The sequence below is a fragment of the Pongo abelii genome, chromosome 17 (genome assembly GCF_028885655.2).
Source record: "Pongo abelii isolate AG06213 chromosome 17, NHGRI_mPonAbe1-v2.0_pri, whole genome shotgun sequence".
Classification (NCBI taxonomy): Eukaryota; Metazoa; Chordata; class Mammalia; order Primates; family Hominidae; genus Pongo; species Pongo abelii.
Window position 1 is genome coordinate 69,950,446 of NC_072002.2, and position 20,044 is coordinate 69,970,489.

At 40.2% G+C, this 20,044-nt stretch overlaps 1 long non-coding RNA gene across 1 annotated transcript; it reads right to left on the reverse strand.

Moving 5' to 3' along the window:
- Positions 1-1,400: 1,400 nt before the first annotated feature.
- LOC112129957 (uncharacterized) lies at positions 1,401-19,807 on the reverse strand. The gene is made up of 3 exons (XR_002912286.2): positions 19,621-19,807; positions 12,467-12,596; positions 1,401-4,162 (listed from the first exon to the last, which is right to left on the reverse strand). It is a non-coding gene; the product is annotated as an uncharacterized LOC112129957 (long non-coding RNA).
- Positions 19,808-20,044: the final 237 nt, after the last annotated feature.

Here is a 20,044-nt window from a genome sequence, read left to right on the forward strand (position 1 = left end):
TGAAGGGGAAGCAGGCACATCTACATGGCAGGAGCAGGAGGAAGAGAGAAGGGAAAGGTGCTACTCACTTTTAAACAACCAGATCTCATGAGAATTCACTGGATCATGATAATAGCAAGGGGGAAATTCGCCCCCATGATCCAATCCACCTTCCACCAGGCCCCTCTTCCAACACTGGGGATTACAATTCAGCATGAGCTTTGGGTGGGTACACATATTGGTTTGGGTTTTTGTCACTGCCCAAATCTCATGTTGTGGATTTTTCACACTTTCCAAGAATGAGAGGAAGCAAATATGGACTATTGTCCTTCAAAAGAGACTAACATACTAGCATCATAAGAATTTACCCAGTTTTCTTAGTGACTGTATTCTACAAATTCCCATCCACCAAATAAATGACAACTCCATTTTTTTTGGGGGGGGGGACAGAGTCTTGCTGTGTTGCCCAGGCTGGAGTGCAGTGGCGCTATCTCGGCTCACTGCAAGCTCCACCTCCTGGGTTCACACCATTCTCCTGCCTCAGCCTCCCGAGTAGCTGGGACTACAGGTGCCCACCACTATGCCCCGCTAATTTTTTGTATTTTTATTAGAGACGGGGATTCACCGTGTTAGCCAGGATGGTCTCAATCTCCTGAACTCATGATCCACCCCACTTGGCCAACTTCACTTTTATTCTTGCTTTGATTGACCATGCAGTATGCCATAGTGGTAAGACCATAATGGAAGAACTTATCTATGAGTAACTTCTGGCTTCATTGCTTATTTATTGGAACATCTGGGGAAAATAACTAACTTGTGAGCCTCAGTTTCCTTGTGTTCCAATGAATTTAACAACATCTGTTCCATTTACCAACTTCACAGGGTAGTTGAGAGAATTAATGTGATAACTTGGTTAAAGAAATTCACATGCCAGCAACTGTCAATGCAGAGGGGCTAATTCTCCCAGAAAGGATAGACTTAAATTTCTGGGCAGTTAGAAAAAGGATCGAAACTACATGTTTATTTGGAAAGCAAAGCTCAACTAAAACTTCGATGTTGTTTCTCACCTGGTGGCAGTTCCTCAAGAGCAGTTTCCTCATGGGAAAAATATTTAGGTTTTTCCAAAGGGGATAGGGTTTTGCACAATGCTAGCCTATGTAAATGTAAGATCTTAGTCCTTTGATTTCCATTATACCTAGCATTCTTATTTGTCTTATGTTAACAAAGGTGCATGTTATAAACAGGAGGGACTTCTGATGCTGCTTTAAATCTGGTGTTTTTGTTTGTTTGGTTGGTTGGTCAAAGTGACTTTCACAATTAAAACCTTGAGCCTGACTCTCTCTTAGTGACTCCATTCCTTTGAGAGACTTCAAAGGAAGCTTAATAGAATCATGGCATTTGAGCAGGAAATTCAAAGGAATGGCAATCAAACAAGAGGCTTATTTTATTTTTCGAGAGAAAATTTTACAAATTTCATCCTCAGTGGTAGAAACAGTTTTGTTGGCTTGACTGCAGCTGCGATAAACAGAGCACTTCTTGCTGTTTTGCATGTAGATGTTTATGCATGACCAGGGAAGTGCTGAAGCATTCCTCTTTAACTCACACACCTACAGCTTTCATAAAATCTAAGTGAAAACAATCAATGCAAAAGGTTTGCATTCTGAGTCATATATCAGCATTCTCAACCCAAGCTCCGCATCATTTAGTGAAAATGTTGTTATTTCTTTGTAAAACATTACTATATTTTTATCTGCCTCTGTTTTTCCGTAAGCATTATTTCTCCCTGCATTTAAGGAAGAATTTGGTATGATGGAAAGCACTTTATTATTCTTTTAGCTAAATAAAATTGGGTTGACTCCATTGTTTACATTTTGTGTGACTGGGGCAAGGTATCTTACCTGTTTTCTACTGTAAACTGGATACAACCTCAGAGCCTTTCTCTGAAGAATGAGAAGTCAACATGTGTACAGTGCACGGGATATCATAGTGAATGCTCTATAAATAACTTAATTTCTCTCTGGCTTTTTTTTTTTTTTTTTGGTCTCCAAACTTATCTATTCAAGCTTTTATTTCATTTTGATTCTCAGTTCTGTTTCTCAAATTTCAGATCAAGGATGCTTTAGAAGTAGAAGTAGCCTATTACAACATTCATCTTATGGGCTCCGGGAAAACACCGGGTGGGGCCACAAAGCTGAAATGATTTCCCCAAGATGAGACAGAGAGTCTCAGAGCCAACCCATGGTTCCTGATTCTAAGACTAGTGCTCTTGCCATTAAAAAATATTCAACTGTTTCTTTAACTGATTAGCAGAACTTATTTCAAGACTGCTTTGCCTAAAATTATCTGTAAGACAGTTACATAAGCGTTTAACTTTAATTTTTTAATACCAATACAGGATCTTTTCAGTTACTGGAGCTTCACTGTACTGCTATCTTTAGGGTACACGCCAATAAAAAATATTTGTCAGAGGTTATTTACAAGAAGTTCTTTTGCTACTTTGGTAATAAATTATTCTTAGATCCTTAGATCATACGCAGTATGGGCCAACCGTTAGAACAATTATCACAACCACAAACACTTCTAAAAACTGACATAGCACCTGCTGAGCAAGACTGCCTTAGGAAATTCCTTATCCATTCTTTGGCTACAATTTCCTACTATATTTTGGCCTCAGCTAATTGGACCAGAGGGTGAACACCTGACCAAAGGCAAACAATCCATTGGCTGGTCAGCATCCTATTAGGAGGCCTGAAATGAAAGCTTTGACCAATAAAAATCAAGATAACAGGGCCAATTAGATTCTATCTCAGACTAAAAGAGAGTCAAAGTCAACTAGTTTCTAACAAATGCTATGATCCACACTTCAGATTGGAGTCTGTGAAATATGCACCAACTTCAAGACAATTCCATGGTAAAACTGGAAAAAATTAGTCATTAAGACATTAGCCAGGATGTTAGTGGTATGAGAGGATATGAACATGCAGCCTTGAAATTAAAATACATAGCCTTTAGGCTTTCACCTAGATATCTCAACAAAGTGAACAAAAAGAATAGCGTTAAAAGTAAATAAAAGATTGAGGCAGGAGGATAGCTTGAGGTCAGGAGTTTGCGATTGGCCTGTGCAGTACAGCGAGACCTCGTCTCTACATAAAAATGTTAAAATTAGATACAAATATAAGCCAGTAAATAATCTTTGATCTTAAAATTTCTAATTTGGAAAAGTGTCATTTGTATGGTGTTCTATATTATTAACGGTTTCAAACTTTAATCAGAGATATCTTTCCTTTTCAGGCAAAGCACACACCATGAAAGATACTGCTAAAAGTTTTTAATATTGCCAGTAATGTTATCAAGGTAATTAAAGGGCTTGTAATAATATTTTGTAATAATGTCCGAATATCTTAGTGATTAAATTTGGAAAAGCCAAACTAGATAGAGAATGACACTGAGAAGGGTAGATAGCACAGGGTCCAAGGTCAGGCGTGTTTCAACAATTGTCCATAGAAAGTCTTTGTTTTCATCAGGATATATGAGATGGAAAATTTCGTGATTGTGGATGAAGTTTTCTTTGTACTTTCATGAAAAACTATCATTTAAAATTTGGCAGATGTTTAAAAATGATGATTTTTTTAAAACTACCATACCAGACAATGTCATTTGTAAATCAATGTGTAATTAAAGCATTTTGAGAAGATGCCCATACCAGACCTCCAGATTTTCTCCACATTTGAGTAACTTGGAATTTGATTTTCTGCATAGCCTGTTAGCCATTTTGACTGAAACAGGACCACACCAAAAGCAAAGGCCGGTTGTTTCAGTCCAGAGATGTGCCTCCATAGAAGAATTACTTTGAAAAAAAATCTTAATAGATTTTAGGAAAATATTTTAAAATCAACTGTTGGAGAATTTAACTATTTTCAGATGAACAGTTTATTGCTTGATTGTTTTTCCCTTCTTATTCTTCCATGTGGCTTTATGCAGAAGTGATCTGGTTGTAAAATATGAAGAGATGACAATAAACTCATTTGGCATTATTTGGATCAAGCAGCTGGTTGACTTAAATCAGTTATATCACTTCTCTCCACCTCTATGCCAAGCACTGGTCCAGGCCACCATCTCCCTCACCTGGGTTACTACAGCAGCTCCCAGCTGGTCTCTCTGCTCCTCTTCTCACTTCTCCAATCTATTCTCAATGAAGAAGCGCAAATGAAAAAATATTAATTGTATCACATCACTAGCCTTCATTCATTTAATGAGCCCTAATCACAACTCTTTAGCTTCCTGCCACATTCAGAGTAAAACAATTTCCCGTTCTGGCTTTTAGGGCCATCCTTGATCTCGCCCCTGACTCTTTCCAATCTTGACTCCTCTTTCCTTGGGTCAGAATCCTCCAGCCCCACTGGGCTCCTCTCATTCCATCCCTGGAGCACACAAGCTTTTCCTCACCTCAAGGCTATGCACATGTTCTTTGCTCTCTCTACTGATGGTCTCTCCCTCTCCTCTTCTTTTTTTCTCAAAAAGAAACTCCTCTTCTTTTCAGGATAATGTCAACTCTTCAAGTAAGCCTTTAACACCCAGCTAAAAGATCCCATCCTTCTCAGTCCCTTGCTGGTTATCTTCCCAGCGCATATCACAATTAAGAATGGCTCTATTGCTTTATTGTGTGTTATCCATGGCAGCTGACAAATGTCTGTCCTCTTAACTCGTATCTTCCCAGCATCCAGCAGAGTGCCTTGCCCATGGCAGGTATCTAATAGGTATTTTTTGAATTAATAAGTGAATGAACAAATGATATTTTCCTTTCTCAAATCTTTGTCATCAATCTAATCTGAAGGTTGGGGATATTCTAAATATAGTTTAAATAGCCTTATATTTCTTATTCTCAGAAAACTGCCAAGATATACTTCTGGGGCTGAGTAGCTAGACCTGTTTTCCTATGGGAGGGTATGGGGATTCTAGCCATGTGAGATAGCCCATATTTTCCATCTTGTGTCATGCCAGCACTCAGCAGTTTTTATCCCAGTCTTAGTGTAGCCCTGAAATCATGGGAGAATATGAATACACTGAAGTTCAGATGGAGGGTGGCTCAGAGTAGGTTCCCTGGACTAGACCCCAGCAACTAAAATCCAACTAGTCAGACCAATGGCAAATAGGCACCTCCTGGGCACCATGCAGGTTGCTACAAAGAACTCAGGTTGAGTTTAGGAGCTACTCAGAGGAACCTGGAACACAACACTGCATCAGCCTGGGAGAACACTTCCAAATGCTGAGAGCTTTCCTTACTCCAGGGGCATGTTTGTGAGCTATACTATCCAACCCCCTAACCCTTCATACTTGGGGAGATGTAACTCCGAATGGCACTACATAAGCTCTTTCTATCTAGTGGATATAGACTGAGATCTTCTATGGGCAAATCATTTTCTAAAGAGATATGTCATTTCATAGTTTCTTCCTAGATTTGAGGGGATGATGCTATCAATTGTCCCTTGGCCTTCAGAAGAGAGTAGCCTAAGTTGAAGAGTTGCTTTTGTCATGCTAACCAACAGCCAAAGCAGCAGGAATTGAGTGATCGAGGGGAACTTCAGGCAGCCCAGGAGGTGCAGGAGTTTATATTCTCTCTCTGTGGTCTACTGAAAGGACTTTCTTATACGTACACCCCCAGGGGAGTGGATAGAGTTTATCACATAAACTCCTCTAGGGAAGATTACTTAGGTAAGACTGGAAACTCAGAGAATCTGAGTAGGGCCAAAAGCCAGAAACTGGTGCTCTGAATTATAATCCAGATGTCCGGTGGGAAATGCAGCTTGGGAGAGACCTACACAAAAGTCCTCCAGCGTTTTTGTAGTTTTTTGGATCATTTACTTTAACAAGCTCTTCCCCCACTGCACTCCCACCTCTACCTTTGTTTGTTCAACCTTTCCTATATTGACTTTAAATTAAAAATAAATTTTACAAAATGTAACACAATAGAGATTCGATGGCTAAGTGATCACACAGCACTTGCCCTGAAGAATGAAACAATTAAAATCCCATCAGTCTTGATAACGTTTTGTATCGTAATGCTAGACTTCCTGTTGCTTTGACCTCTCTCCTTCCGGCATCCTGTCCGGGGACAGAAATGACACCACAAAGGTTTCCTGTGCCTGTCCTCTCCACTTCTGACCCCTCACTACATCCTCTCCCCATCTATTTGGAGAGCAATGATTTGGTTCCTTTGGAATTCCTCCCAGTTCATATATTTGATGACACTTGTTGCTAATTTGGGATGCCGACAATGCAGGCAAAAGCCCAGGCTGAGCTCATACCAGCCTTTAGCCTCCTACGCCACTAGCATACTGGCAAATTGGAAATGCAATATTCCTAGCTAATTTTGGTCATAATTTGTTTTGGGATCCCTTCTCACTGCAGTCTTCTTGAGTATCCTGGATATCTGAAATAAATTAATATCTTAAACTCTTTTAGATACTTTCTCTGTGCCCACTCATTTTGAAAACACCCCTTGAAGTATCATAAATCAGCGTCCTCCTGTGCAACTGTGGGAAGGGTCCTCTGGACAGAGGCTGAGGTCAAGGACTCCAAGTCTGGGACCAAGGAGCTACCATCTTGCTATTTGCCCTGGTGCCATCGGAGCCTTCCTTTTCTTCCTCAAGCATCTCATGTCTGTAGAATTAAGATTTCAGCCCATTGCATAAGAGCCAATGGTCATGCTTAATGCTGTGGTCTGCAAAGTATTCAGTACATTGTTGCCAGCCAGAAGATATTAAGTAGAAGTCATGACCATACTACCATAGAATAATAATTAGAAGAAGATGAGTCCTATTGCCTTCATGGTACTCTCCTCCCCATAATTTAGCAGCTGATGGGATTGGGAAGCCAGGCCAGGTACAGAAATGGGGCCCCAGGTGCTGTCTGCATACCTTCCCTGCACCAGGAGGCCTTGGTTCTGAGCCCTGTGCTGTCTGCCTGCTGGCCAGCTGCCTGTGGACACCCACAGATGCCCCCCTGCTGCTCCAGACACACCACTGGAATTTATTCCCAAATAGCACATGTTGGGTTCACATTTTCATCCTCTTCCTTCTTAAGGTGAAATCTCCCATTTTTTCCTCTACTGAGAGACCCTGCTAACTTACTTTATCTGAATCCACACCTGAACATGATCACTAACCTTTCAGAAGCCAAAAATTAATTACTGGCCTTGCCCAAATCTGCATATCCAGAGCCTAGAAGTGCTAGAAGTATTTTGCAAAGTGCCTGGCACAGAGAAGGCATTGACTGTGTGGCTTACTGAAGGGAAGGAAGAGACAGAGACAGGAGAGGGAGTAGGAAAGAGGGAGTGAGAAACATTCTAAAACCCAGAGACATTCTAATGTTAAGCCTTCCTTGGGTCATTCCAAGCCTTTCAAAGAGACCTAAATCTAAGAGAAAACTATAATTTTACCACCTTATGTTGTTATGTGCTTTTATGACTATCAAAGATATGGAGATGCCAGGAAGAACAGATTGACAATAGCAGCAACAATAGCAGTACCTAAGAGTTATGAGAACTTTTTGGGAGGCAATTTGAAATCTTTGACATGCGTGGACTCATTGAATTTCCAAAACAGTGTCATGGATATAGTGAGTAATACTGTTATAGCTATTTGATAGATGAGCAGATGGAATTTAGAGAGATTGAGTAACGTAACAGTTAGGAAGTTGGAGGGGGTGGTGTTGAATTAGATGTCACATCTACTTAGGGATTTCTTTAGGTCTTCTCTGAAGATTCTATGACCCTTCTCCATGGTTCCAAGTTCTCAGAATGTGAAGAAGGCAGGCTCAGTGTCATCTTTTCCTGCTGTCTTAACTTGAATGCTTTATGATTTGATACCCGAATCCTCTTTGCAACTCTACTTTGGCTGAGATCTCCTGGTGTCCAGCATACCTGTCTCCCTAATCCCACAGCCTCCTGAAACAGCCACGTTCCTTCCCTGTATTGCCTCCTCATCTTTCAGTGGGGGGTGACAACAATTCAGGCTCTTTCAGTTGGGTGCCATCAAGGCTTTTCTGAGTTGCTGCTATGGAGACAAAGCACAGGTACCGTTTCCATTTGCCACCAATTGCTATTAAAAGACAGGCACGGGATGGGAGCCCAAGATGTTCAGTGAATCAACCTGGAACTTACCCCTTTTTGAAAATTCTAATAGAGGGTAATTCATGCATGTTTGTTGGTGAGCCATCTGCCTCGGGGACCGAGCACAGGTTAGATAATTAAACTCAACCTGTTCCTGCATGGCTGTCTGACTTACCATTTACCTCATTTCAGACTACTCGCCTCCAAAAACCCACTCTCCAAACTGGTTAACTCATTGTTCCCCCAAAACACCTGTCCTGCCTTCTTATTTTTACTCATGCCATCCCATCCACCTGGAATGCCCCTACTTTACTCTCCCTCTCCAGATCCTTATCATTTGCTTCACAATATGTTCCCCAATCACCTTGCTTACACTGATCAGTCTCTCCCTTGGATTCCAATAGTAACAAATTCTATATAATTTGTCTGGTAATTAATCATGTGCTGCCTTACAACATTCTACTCTTACCTTAAACTGTTATTTAAATCTTTAATTTTAACATAACTGTTACCATATGTTTGTCTTATTTCCTTAATTGGAATATGAGATCTTCAAAGGCAGGAGATATATTATATAATTGTATCCCCTTTAGTACTTGGTATGGGGCTGATTATTCATTTTTCTTTATTTTTTTCCTTTTTTTTGGCAAGTGGACAGCCAAAATTATAAAATTTCAGCCAATTACTTTGGTAATAATAGATTAATAATAGTGAAACACGTATGAATGAATGGAGAATGTGAGATACTTTTTAACCCAGAAAATTGAGGAATGAGAAGGAACAAGAGGACTTTTAGGAGTCCACTGGCCAGATCTCTTTCAGGAAGCCTTCAGTCTGCTTCCTTCCTTCCAAATGAAGACATATAATTCTAGAAAAATGCCTCCATAATTCTTCGCTTGTCTCTCTTTTTCTCTTCCCCAACCCTTCCACCTTGCAACATGCATACTTTATTTCTTCTCTTTTCCTTTTCTCTTGAGTCCTCATAAAGACATGCCCTAATGCTTTTACTGTGGCTGTGACATCTTCCTCTGCTACTCAAGGCCAGGGACTTTGAACCCTCATTGCACAAAGAAATAATTAAAAAGACCCTAATGAAATTAGTATATGTGGTAGACAGCCTCTGTGATGACCCCCAAGGACCCCAGACTCCTAATATACACACCTCTTTAGAGACACCTTCCTCGAGTGTGGGCTGGAACCAGTGACATGTTTTTAACAAGTGGAAAATAGCAAACGTGATAGTATGGCACTTTCCAGATAAGTTTCCAAAGAAACTTTGGTTTCTGTCTTGCCTGCCTTCCCTGCCTCCTTACTCTGAGCCTTCCCTCTAGGGGAAGTTCCTCTAGGGAACAACAACTCATATGTTGTGAACAGCCCTGGGGAGAGACCCATGAGGCAAAGAACTGCCAGTCCAAGGGCCCTGAGGTCAGCTGTGGGAATGAGCTGGGAAGAAGATTCACCCCACTTGAGTCCTCACAGCCCTGGCCAACACTTCATGGTAGACCCTGAGCCAGAGAACTGAACTACGCCAACGAGATTCCTGACCCACTCTAGCTGTGAGATTGAAAACATTAGCTGTTTTAAGCCACCAAGTTTTCAGGTAATTTGGTATACAGAAATAGATAACTAATACAGTATTTAATTATGGTTAACCTTTCAGAAAACAGCCAGGATCATCTGAATGACTCTAATGATATTTATAACATTTTCCTTTTGTAAGCTTGAAAAACATAGACGGTTCATTTCAGACACAATAATTGAGTTGATACTAAGTGGTTGGTCCAGTTGCTCCAAGTTCTATTGTCCATCTTTGATCACAGTGAGTCTGGCTGATGATTAGCAATAGATCCAGAGCCGGGCCAAGATTTCACAGCTAGATAGATGTCTGATAAACTAAGCAGTGTGGAACAAATCACTTAACCTGCTCTAATTCTCAAGGTGATCAGGGAAAAACTGGTATCCTCAGTGGCTTAGTCTCCAAAGTTCAGCAAAATTCTAATAATTACTCAGGAAAGAACTAAGCTTTTGCTTCACTATTTGAGATTGTACCTTCCCTAGTCAGGATAAATCTCACTTGTTTAATGGACAAACTGGGATCAGCAAACCATAGCTCATAGGCCAAATCTACACCACTGCCTGTTTTTGTAAATAAGGTTTTATTGGGACATGGCCACACCCATTTTTAGATATGCCTGTCACTGCCTTTGTACAGCAAGGACAAAGTTGAGAAGCTACAACAGAGTCAGTGAAAGCCACAAAGCCTAAATTTTTTATCACTTGACCCTTTGCAGAAAAAAATGTGTTAGTCCCTGCTCTAAGACAGTGAATTGCAAACTGTATTTGAAGGAGCACTGTTTCTACAAAATGACATTAAATGTTACGTGGGAAAACAATAGATAGGTTCCAAATGTTGGGAAATACCAGGTCATACAAAGTTAAACAAGTTGTTTGCTGCAGAGCTTCTCTGAGCTCTTACTAAATCTCCAAGAGGAGGACATGGAATGCTGCATGTTTACAATTTTTTTGACCATAAAGCTCTTCCTTTCAGAGAGCATCCCAAGAGACTAGTGTCCAATTCCCTGGGAAATGCTATTCTAGTGCTATGAGAGCAGCAGTTTTCAAAGCATTAACTTTGCAAAATATGGAGTAGACATAAGCATCACCAATTTTTGACTTTTAAAAACATCCACAACAATTGGAAAATACACAAGGAAATGGCCTCACTAATCGTGAGCTCAGTACACAACGGACATTTGGAAAGTCAGATAAATACAAACATAAAGTTGCTTGCTAGTAGCAGGCTCTGTTTTTGCAGAGCCAGACACGCTCAAAAAAAATCTTAAAGTTGAAAGCAGAACAACCTGATATTTTACTTCAGTAGGTCTCAAATTTTCTACCACAGAGCCGCCATATTTCATGCCATGAGGTCTCTGCCTGGGAAGAAAGAGGGTCTAGGTTTTAACAGCCAATTTGGAGAAAAATATGGGTTTTACTACTAAAATTTACTAGTCCAACCTTTGTTCTAGAAATCAGGAACACATTTCTAGAGGGCCAAAAAGATAATGGTCACAGGTAGCCAGCCATGGACCAATGACCAAGGTTCAGACCCACGTTATAACTTTTCCCCCCACCGTACTATCCTGCTTGTGGCCTGTGGGACACATTTTCTGGATGACTGGCCAGGCTAGGGGCCTAGCCCATAAGCTTGGGAAACTGCTAGCTTACTCACAACCTTGTCTAAATCAGCACAGGATAGGGGAAAAAGCACCAGAAAGAGTTTAGTGAGTTCAAATGAAGACAATAAATTACAAAGTAGGATGGAGAGTGAGATGTTTCCTATTGTCTCAGAACCATGGTCAAAGTCCAAAGGTGAGCTTGAGTTGTTGGTGATAAACATGTCTCCATAAGGTTGACTAGAGGCTCTATCTCTGAACTATCCCCAACGAAATTAAGAAAAGACTTCAGTTGGGGATGGGAGAGTGGTAACATAAAGCTGCTTGCTGATAGCAGGCTCCGTTTTTGCAGAGGCAGCCACATTGAAAAAAAATCTTAAAGTTGGAAGGAGGACAACCTGATATTTTACTTCAGTAGGTATTTGGTAAAGTGCATGCTAGTGAAGAAAGTTTTTTCTGTCATGTCTTTGTAGTTGTGGCTGGTGGTGGTGCCTCTCTCTCCTCAAAACCAAGTAAGGCAATCTCCAAGGGAATCCTGAATAGATGCTGAAGGTGACTCTAAGAGAGGTAGGCTGGCTGGATACATGCTAAACTGCAGATTTTGAGGTCTTCTCTGATGACAGGAGTGGGGCATTGAGAGAGCATACTAGGAAATGAGGGGTAATGCACACTATCCTTTTTATTTCTTGATGCCTGCTAAGGTGAGAGGAGAGATGGGTGTGTACTAGATATATGTCACCTGGAGTTTTGGGAAGGTGCATATTTGAGTATAGAAAATAGTGTTCACTTAAAGACCAGAGATTCCTGAAGGTAGTTGCTCTAGGTCAGTAGCCCAAGACAGCAATGGCTCATCATGCAATATACCTGGAAATGAGATATGGGCAGCCCCATCCCATTTCAAGGCTCTGTGGACCTGGGAAATACAAAAGAGGACTCCAGTGGCTCCCATAGCTCCGTGGGAAGCAACATGGAAGCTGATGATAAGAGCCACAGAACGATTCAGGATAGCCACTGGACCAAGCAACGGGAGACCCAACACAGACAAGGAGTTGGAGATGTTTATCACTGCTCAAGGCCAATATACAACTGCCCTCTCTGGTGGAGGTGGAAGTTCCCAGTGATAGAGGGGGCCAAGATGAAGCTGAATGCTGTCTCTCAAACACACCACTTCTATGGAGGCTGCCAATGAACTGAGAGCACTAACCTCAGAAAGGACTGGCCTGAAGCAGAGCTCGACCAGGACAGCTTCCTCCCACCACACACCAGTCCATCTGTTTCTCATCTGCTGACCATGCCACGATGGGCCAGAATAGGATCCAGGAGGCTTCTGAAGTCTAAAGAAAGGAGTTCAAAGAGAGAAGGAAAGATGTAAGTACACGAAGAACAAACCACCAACCTTCAAGCCACTGGAGTCACAGACTGGGGGAGTCAACACTTGTGGGGGAGGACACAAGCTCTGAATCTGATTTGAGACTGAAGTATCAAAATACATAGGACGGAGTCTTAAATAACAAAGTGAACTGTTCTAATAACCAAAAGTGACAGGAAAGTTAGAGGAGCAGGCCAAATTGCTGTTAAAGGAGTTACTTTCCAGCAGGAAAGGTGGGTCAACATATCCTTGTTGAAGGGGCTGTCATTGTATAAGTGTAAAACTGTTTCATTTTTATACCCATAACATGTTGAGACTCCCTAATAAATTTGTTACATAAGGTAAACACTTTGGACAGAACTTTAATGCTTTCATATTTCTAATGCTTTTCTTCCAAAGGATTCTGAAGGCAACATGCCAATATTTTCACCATTCTGCAAATTAGCACACGGAGAGAGTGGTGTTGGTTATCAAAGGGACTCAATCTATCTACAGCCTTCTGTCTCATACTCATATCATGAGGCGGCTTACTCCCCCTCAGACCCAAATGTGATCCGTTTTTAATTGGGAACAGAACTTTTCAATTCTTGAGCCCAAAACAAATTAAAAAGTAGAAGGAGGAGGAGGGGAAGGAAAAGAAAAAGGTTTGCTTTTCCCCTAATTTGAGAATCTGTGATTTCTCACTGGTTTTATCAGTACCAAGATTTTTTTGTTTTGTTTTGTTTTGTGGGTTTTTTTTTTAATGATTCCTTTCTTTTTTTTTTCACAGTTCTCTATTCAAGACTAAATTTATCTGCTTTAAAAAATCCATCTGGCTTTTGTGTTATGGAAGCCCACACAAGCCTGCACCAACCGTTCTAGAAGCAACAAAGAGTTATCAAATGGAGTAAGTTTCAAATGAAGGGACAGCAAGTTAATTAAGGCCTGAGTTTCTTAATAAGGAATGAAGCACAGTGGAGACTTGAATGATGCCAAAACACATGAAAGTTTCAAAGACTAAAACAGTTTGTGAGGAAGAAAAAAAGAAGAAGTGACTTGGCCAATTTTTTAGGTTCTACCCCCAAAATAAATATATCTATTCCCATTTGTATCAACAGACAAATGTAAATATCACTCAAAGAATCTCAAACTAACATTAACATGAGAATGAAATATAAATAATTCTGAACATAAAGCCTAAGTATAAAACATACCAAAATGTAAATATAATAAAACTGGGAATAACAACATTGCATTACGTTGATTGTTAAGAGATTGTCACTGGTTTTCTTCAGAAACTTTCGGCAGATTTTCCTCTTCTATACTATTCTTGACAAAGTTTAATTTCTTTCAAGCAATGGATGAACAATGTCCAATAAAGTGAAACCTTTCTGCAAAAAAATTATTTTGTTCAAGTGATCCTGGTGCTAATGAGATGTATTGTTATTAGGCTTTATTTTTAATATTTTTATATCAATGTTAATGGGCAAGAAAAATGAGGAAAATCTCTTAGTAAAGATCAATATATTTCTAAGTTATTGGAAAGCCTGTAGATTTAAAATGTGCATAATATATTCCTGCTATACTGGCATGATCTAGGGAGAGGCCCTACTAAACTAAGAATTAAGGAATCTGAAAGCTCATTTCAATCCTGCCTCAGATGTTTTCAGGGAGATGCTTTAGCACATGGTACCTCAGTTCACTCCTCAGAACAAGAAAGCTGTTGATAGCCACACCAAATCCTGCATGCCTCTGGGAAATGAATTAAGAATTCATGTGTGAAATGTTTCTTTGAATTTTATAATGAAATGGCATCTTATAATTGTATGATATGGCAAAGTGAAATCAGGGTGTGGTTATGTTGAAACGTTTCTGTTTCTTTGGCTAAACCAAAGATAAACAAGCAACTTTTTCTGAAAGCAGACTTCCTTGGGGGAAAATCAGATTGTTGCAAATTATAGAAAGGGAGAGAAGACAGGGAGATGGATGGAGAATTTTGAGGAGGGCATAGACCAGACAGGCTCAAAAAGCTCAGTTACCATCCTGTTAAAATATAACCCACAAAATGTTACACCATAGCATTCTTCACAGCCATCTGCTTCTGCCATCAACTTTGATTCCCACAAACAGATTTCAAAAGTTGAATCTGGCCCTCAGTGAGTTTAGGAACATTCAACAGGACTATCTGTATGTGATCAGAAAATTCACCAACTCTCTATTCCTGTCTCCAGAAACAATCTATCTCTCATCCTTTCCAATTAAGACATAACATGGTCTTATAATTCCTTGTAGCTTTTCACATCCTTCACACGGCCTAGCAGAAAATTTAAATATAGTTTGCACTCCCATCCTTTTCTCTCCATCTCCACTTCCACCCCTGCCCCCAGGCCTGCCGTGTCAAGTCATCTTTCCTCAGCTGGATGACTGCAATAGCCTCCTACTGGTTTCCTGTCCTCCACTCTAATCTCTTTCCCACAGCCACAGTGAACTTTGTCCAAAGGAAATCAGATTGTGTACTCCCCTGCTTAAAACCTTCCAATGGTTTCGCATTGCACTCTAAAAAAAAAAAATCTAACTCCATATAATAGCTGCCAAGACTTTATATGTCAGTTAGTCATTGCTGCATAACAAACCACTCCAAAACTCCATGTCATAAAACCACAACAATTATTTATTTCTTATGTATCTGCTTAGCTGGTATAGGCTGGATGTGGGCTTATGCACGTATCTTTGGGTTGGTTTGGGTTCCATTTCACATATTTCTCCTTCTCTTACCTGCAAACCTTATGCTAATAAGCCAGTCTTTTAATGAGGATTTTTTTTTTTACAATATTGACAGGCAAGCATGATCTGGGAGTGGATTTACCCACTAGGCATACAAAGCACAATGACTAGGGCCTGCAACACTTTTAGGAGTCCAGGTAATTGCTTTAATTTTACATTATTTTAAAATCAGGAGGGAAACTTGAATACAATATTAATGAATATTTACAAATAAATTCACTAATATATTTGTCTTTATACCAATGCAGTTTTAAAATATATTTTTGAATTTTCTTTATGGAGGAAGTGGCCTGGAAGGTAAAAATGCTGAGGACCACAAAGCTCATAATGCAGCCTTGCACAATCCTAGTTAATCAAATTTGAAGCCTAGAAAACTGATTGTTGGTTCTGTGTTCTCTTACTTAAGTAAGCCATGGAACATCATGAAATGTCAATTTCCTCCCTAAAATAACACAGCGGTAACTGGCAAGAGATTCGCCTATCCTCTATAAAAGTAGAGTACCCCAAACACTGGGTGATTTCTCCTTATAGTCATTAATTTGCTCTACCCTGGAACTCTTGGCTGGTTTTGCTTATTATGAGAGACACAATTTTAAAACAGTATTGTTCTAGGTCTGTCATTGCCACCATGGGTCATAATATAAAGGAACAATATGGAGAGTTACTTTAGTCCTATGCAAAGAACAGAGGAAGACTCTATTCTCCAAAGGTTTATACCACTTTCCAGAAGTCTCCTTTACATTTTAATTCTATAGAAGTCCCATTCATATTATCAATTCTATTAGGTTTATAGAAATCTAATGCTGGCCAAACATCATGAGACTCAGAGGGGACGCAAAAATAGAAGTTACTCTTTGAAGAAGAGAAGCAAAACGATTCTTCCTCTGTAAAGATAATTAGTTTCGGTTCAAAAGTAAGAACTTTCTTTATCTTGCATAGTCTTGTCATTCTCACAAGAATAAATGTGCTTAGTGACCATCTATATATATAGTTATTCCATCCATTTTAAAAGAAGCTGTGTAATTTTTTTAGATCACTGTACATAATACATTTCAATGTTAACTGTGTCCTTGTGAAACTCTAAATTAGCTTTATAATCGTTAAAGTATTTTGACATAATTCTTTGCTTTTTTAATGGATAGTTAATTTCCTGTTTCCATGTAACCCTTGATGACTCTGTGAAAGCTTGGATTACTTTTCCTCTCTAGTTCCCAAACCACAAATGGGAAAAACTGCAATCCTGCAGTGGCCACATCAGCTACCTAAATATTTTCACAGATTCTGAGATCTGTTTCCTTGCTGAACTGGGAGAGAAACTTTCATGGCATTTTACCCTCTGGAATATAAAATTAATTTAATCTTATCTTTGTTTACATATACTTCTTGGTACACAGCAGTCCTAAAATACCTCCATGGACTCCATAACAATATGACTTTTCATGGGCTCCACTTTTGGGGTGTCCATGTGTCTTGTGGCCCATGAATTGTAGAAAGCATTTCTTCTTCCCTAACTCTGAATCTCATGCCTAAAATTTCCTAAACTTAGGCCAGTCATCTATTCATCCCTTCATCATACTTCTGAGCATGACACTGAGATACATCTTCAAATAATACAGAGGGAGATTTTGGAACGCCCAAGCGTGTCCTCTGTGACATTGACTCCTGGGCAGGAAGCGTGGGTGGCCCGCTTAGGGTCACCTGTCAGGGTGTCTGGTCTAAAAGAAAAAAGGAAGAACAGGCTTGAATCTCAGCAAGGCAGCCTCTTCATCTCAGCTGTCTCTTTCACTCTAAGGAAGGGGTCTCTGATTTACCTGGTGGAACTAAGGTAGTGGTTGTCAAAGACAGGCCCTGAGCCAACAGCGATAACATCACCCGGGAACTCACTAGAAATGCATATTATTGGGCTTCACTCCAGACTTCCCAAACTGGAAACTCTGAGATGGGGCCCACTGAACTGTGTTTTAACAATCCCTTCAAGTGATTCAAGTTTGAGAATCACGGGACTAAGATGTTTTTATTAAAACTGAAAGTTGAACCCACAAATTTTTCACTTGGCCCCACCAAGGCCTTATTCAAATCTCTGCTTCCTGGTCCCTATTAGATAGCTCTGTTGCAGGTGGTCACTGCAACCTCTGCCTTCCTGGGGCACAGGTAGTGTCAGAAAAGGATCCTTATAAGATGCATGCAAAGTCGGCTTCATAAGCCTCCTGTATTTCCATTCAGGACTTCTATCCTTCAAATTCCCTTCATGAGTTTATGTTGTGCTCACAAACAACCCCCAAATCTCAGTGGTTTAAAACCACAGGGATTATTATCAATCATACCACATGTCCAGTGTGAACCAGTGGGAGGAGGAAACCTCTGTCCATCACGGTGATCCCCACTGTGGGACCCAGGCTGGTACCAACTCATATCTTGCCTGTGAATGTGGCAAAGGAAAACAGTATGGCAAGGTACAGAGTGGCTCATCAAACTTCTGTTCAGAAGTGATACACAACACTTCCCCTCCCATGTCATTGGCCAAAGCAGATAACAGAGTTATGCCTGGTCTCAATGGGGCACTAAAGTTTAATCCTCCCCCAAGGAAAAGAAGTGTCTATTGCCAAACAATACTGCAATCTTACTCCATCCTTCAAGGGGCTATACCGTCAATGTAGAATTTCAGACTCCATGCTGGACAATGGAAAACCGTGTTTGTGTGTGTGTGTGCGCACATGCAGTCACACACGTGCACACACATGTGTGTGATGTTGAATGGATCCAGGATGAAGAGGGATTCTCTGGGAAACCTACTTCCTGTTGGCTCTCAAGCATAGTCATCGGGCCAATTTCATAAAGGACAAAAAACAGTCACATTGATGGAATGCCATCTAAGTGCTGGCTACTATGCCAGACCTTTTCTATTCATATTCTCTCTCAAGCTTCACAGAAACCTTATGCAGGAGAGAAAGGAACTAACCTTGTTCAAAGAAGCCAAGGCCCAAAGCAATTTAGTAACTTTGCTGTAGTGACAGAGGATGTGGTAGCACTAGGATACTAAGTTCATGAGTACCCACGAAGCTGGATCTACTCCCAAGAAAATACAGAGCTGAAGGGGAGACATCTCTCTCCCATGTAACAAAGAGAATAATTGATTCTTCTGCTGACCTCCATGTTTCTGGTGATCCCCACTGGTGCAGAATTGGCCTCTAGTCATGGTGTACAGATCAGTCTTAGTCCAATGTGATTATTACAGGTTGAACATCCCAAATTCAAATCCAAAATCTGAAGTTATCCAAAATGTAAAACCTTTTTTTCTTCTTTAGAGACAGGTTCTCACTCTGTTGCCCAGGCTGGAGTGCAATGTGGTGTGATCAAAGCTCATTGCAGCCTTATACTCCTGGGCTCAAGTGATCCTCCTGCGTCAGCTTCCCAAGTAGCTGGGACTACACATGCATTTAACCACATCCAACTAATTTTTAAATTCTTTGTAGAGATGGGGTCTTGTTATGTTGCCCGGGCTGATCTTGAACTCCTGACCTCAAGCAGTCCTTCCACCTTGACCTCTCAAAGTGCTGGGATTATGTCTGTGAGCCACAGTGCCTGGCTAAAATTCAAAACTTTTTGAGCATCAATATGATGCACAAATGAAATACTCACTGGAGCATTTCAGATTTCAGATCTTCAGATTTGAGATGCTCAACCAGTATAATGTAAATATTACAAAGATTAAAAAAATTCAAAATATTTCTCATCCCAAGCATTTCAGATAAGGGATGCTTAACTTGTACTATCAGAGTGAAGCTGTTTCTCCCCTATAAATACACATTTTCAGGATTTTAATTGAGAAAGCAGTTCTTCAAATAAAAGTAGAGAAAACTTTGTTATTCTTACTAATGAATATCAAGAAGTCTACTCAAATCTAGAGTGTCCCTAGATGAATGAAACCAACAAACTAGTTTAATGAAACCATGAACTCTGCCATTTTAGAAAAATAAAATAAAATAAACCACACTTTATAGCTTTATTTGAGGGAAGTCCTTTGATTTATATTATTAGTGGTATATCAAAAGAAAACTTCTTTGGCTGTATTTCACTTTCAAAAGCATTGCACAACAAGCAGCAATAATGCACATTAGAGTATATCACTGGTGCAGAAACTAAGAGGCAAGGATATCCAAAAAACAGAACCCTGCAAATCAGGTAACAAGCAGCTAACTTTGTCAACTCAATCCAAAAGTGCTTACCTCACTCAGAAATGGCACCAAAGCCCTTCATGCAAACGCATCACGAAATTATGTCGATGTGATGCTGAACTCAGCAGCTCCATCAGCAGGACACCAGCTGACTTCAAATGTCTCCCAAGAACACCATGAGCTAATGACCATGAATGCTATCCAGGGTCAACCCCACAGCATCCCAGGAGACAAATACCAAAAGCCCAAGAAGAATGTAATCTTTCAAAGAGTGAGTCACACTCACTGAAGTGGCTATATGGCATAGAGACAACTAAATATTTATTGTTCTGTAATGTTCAAACTGTCACCATTAGAAAATAACTTCTAAGAAATTTGTTGGTTTTTATTACCAAGCCCATTAGAAGTACACTTGGAAGAGAAAAAGTCTTACTAAATGAGGAGAAATGCCACAATAACACAGTATTGTAGTACA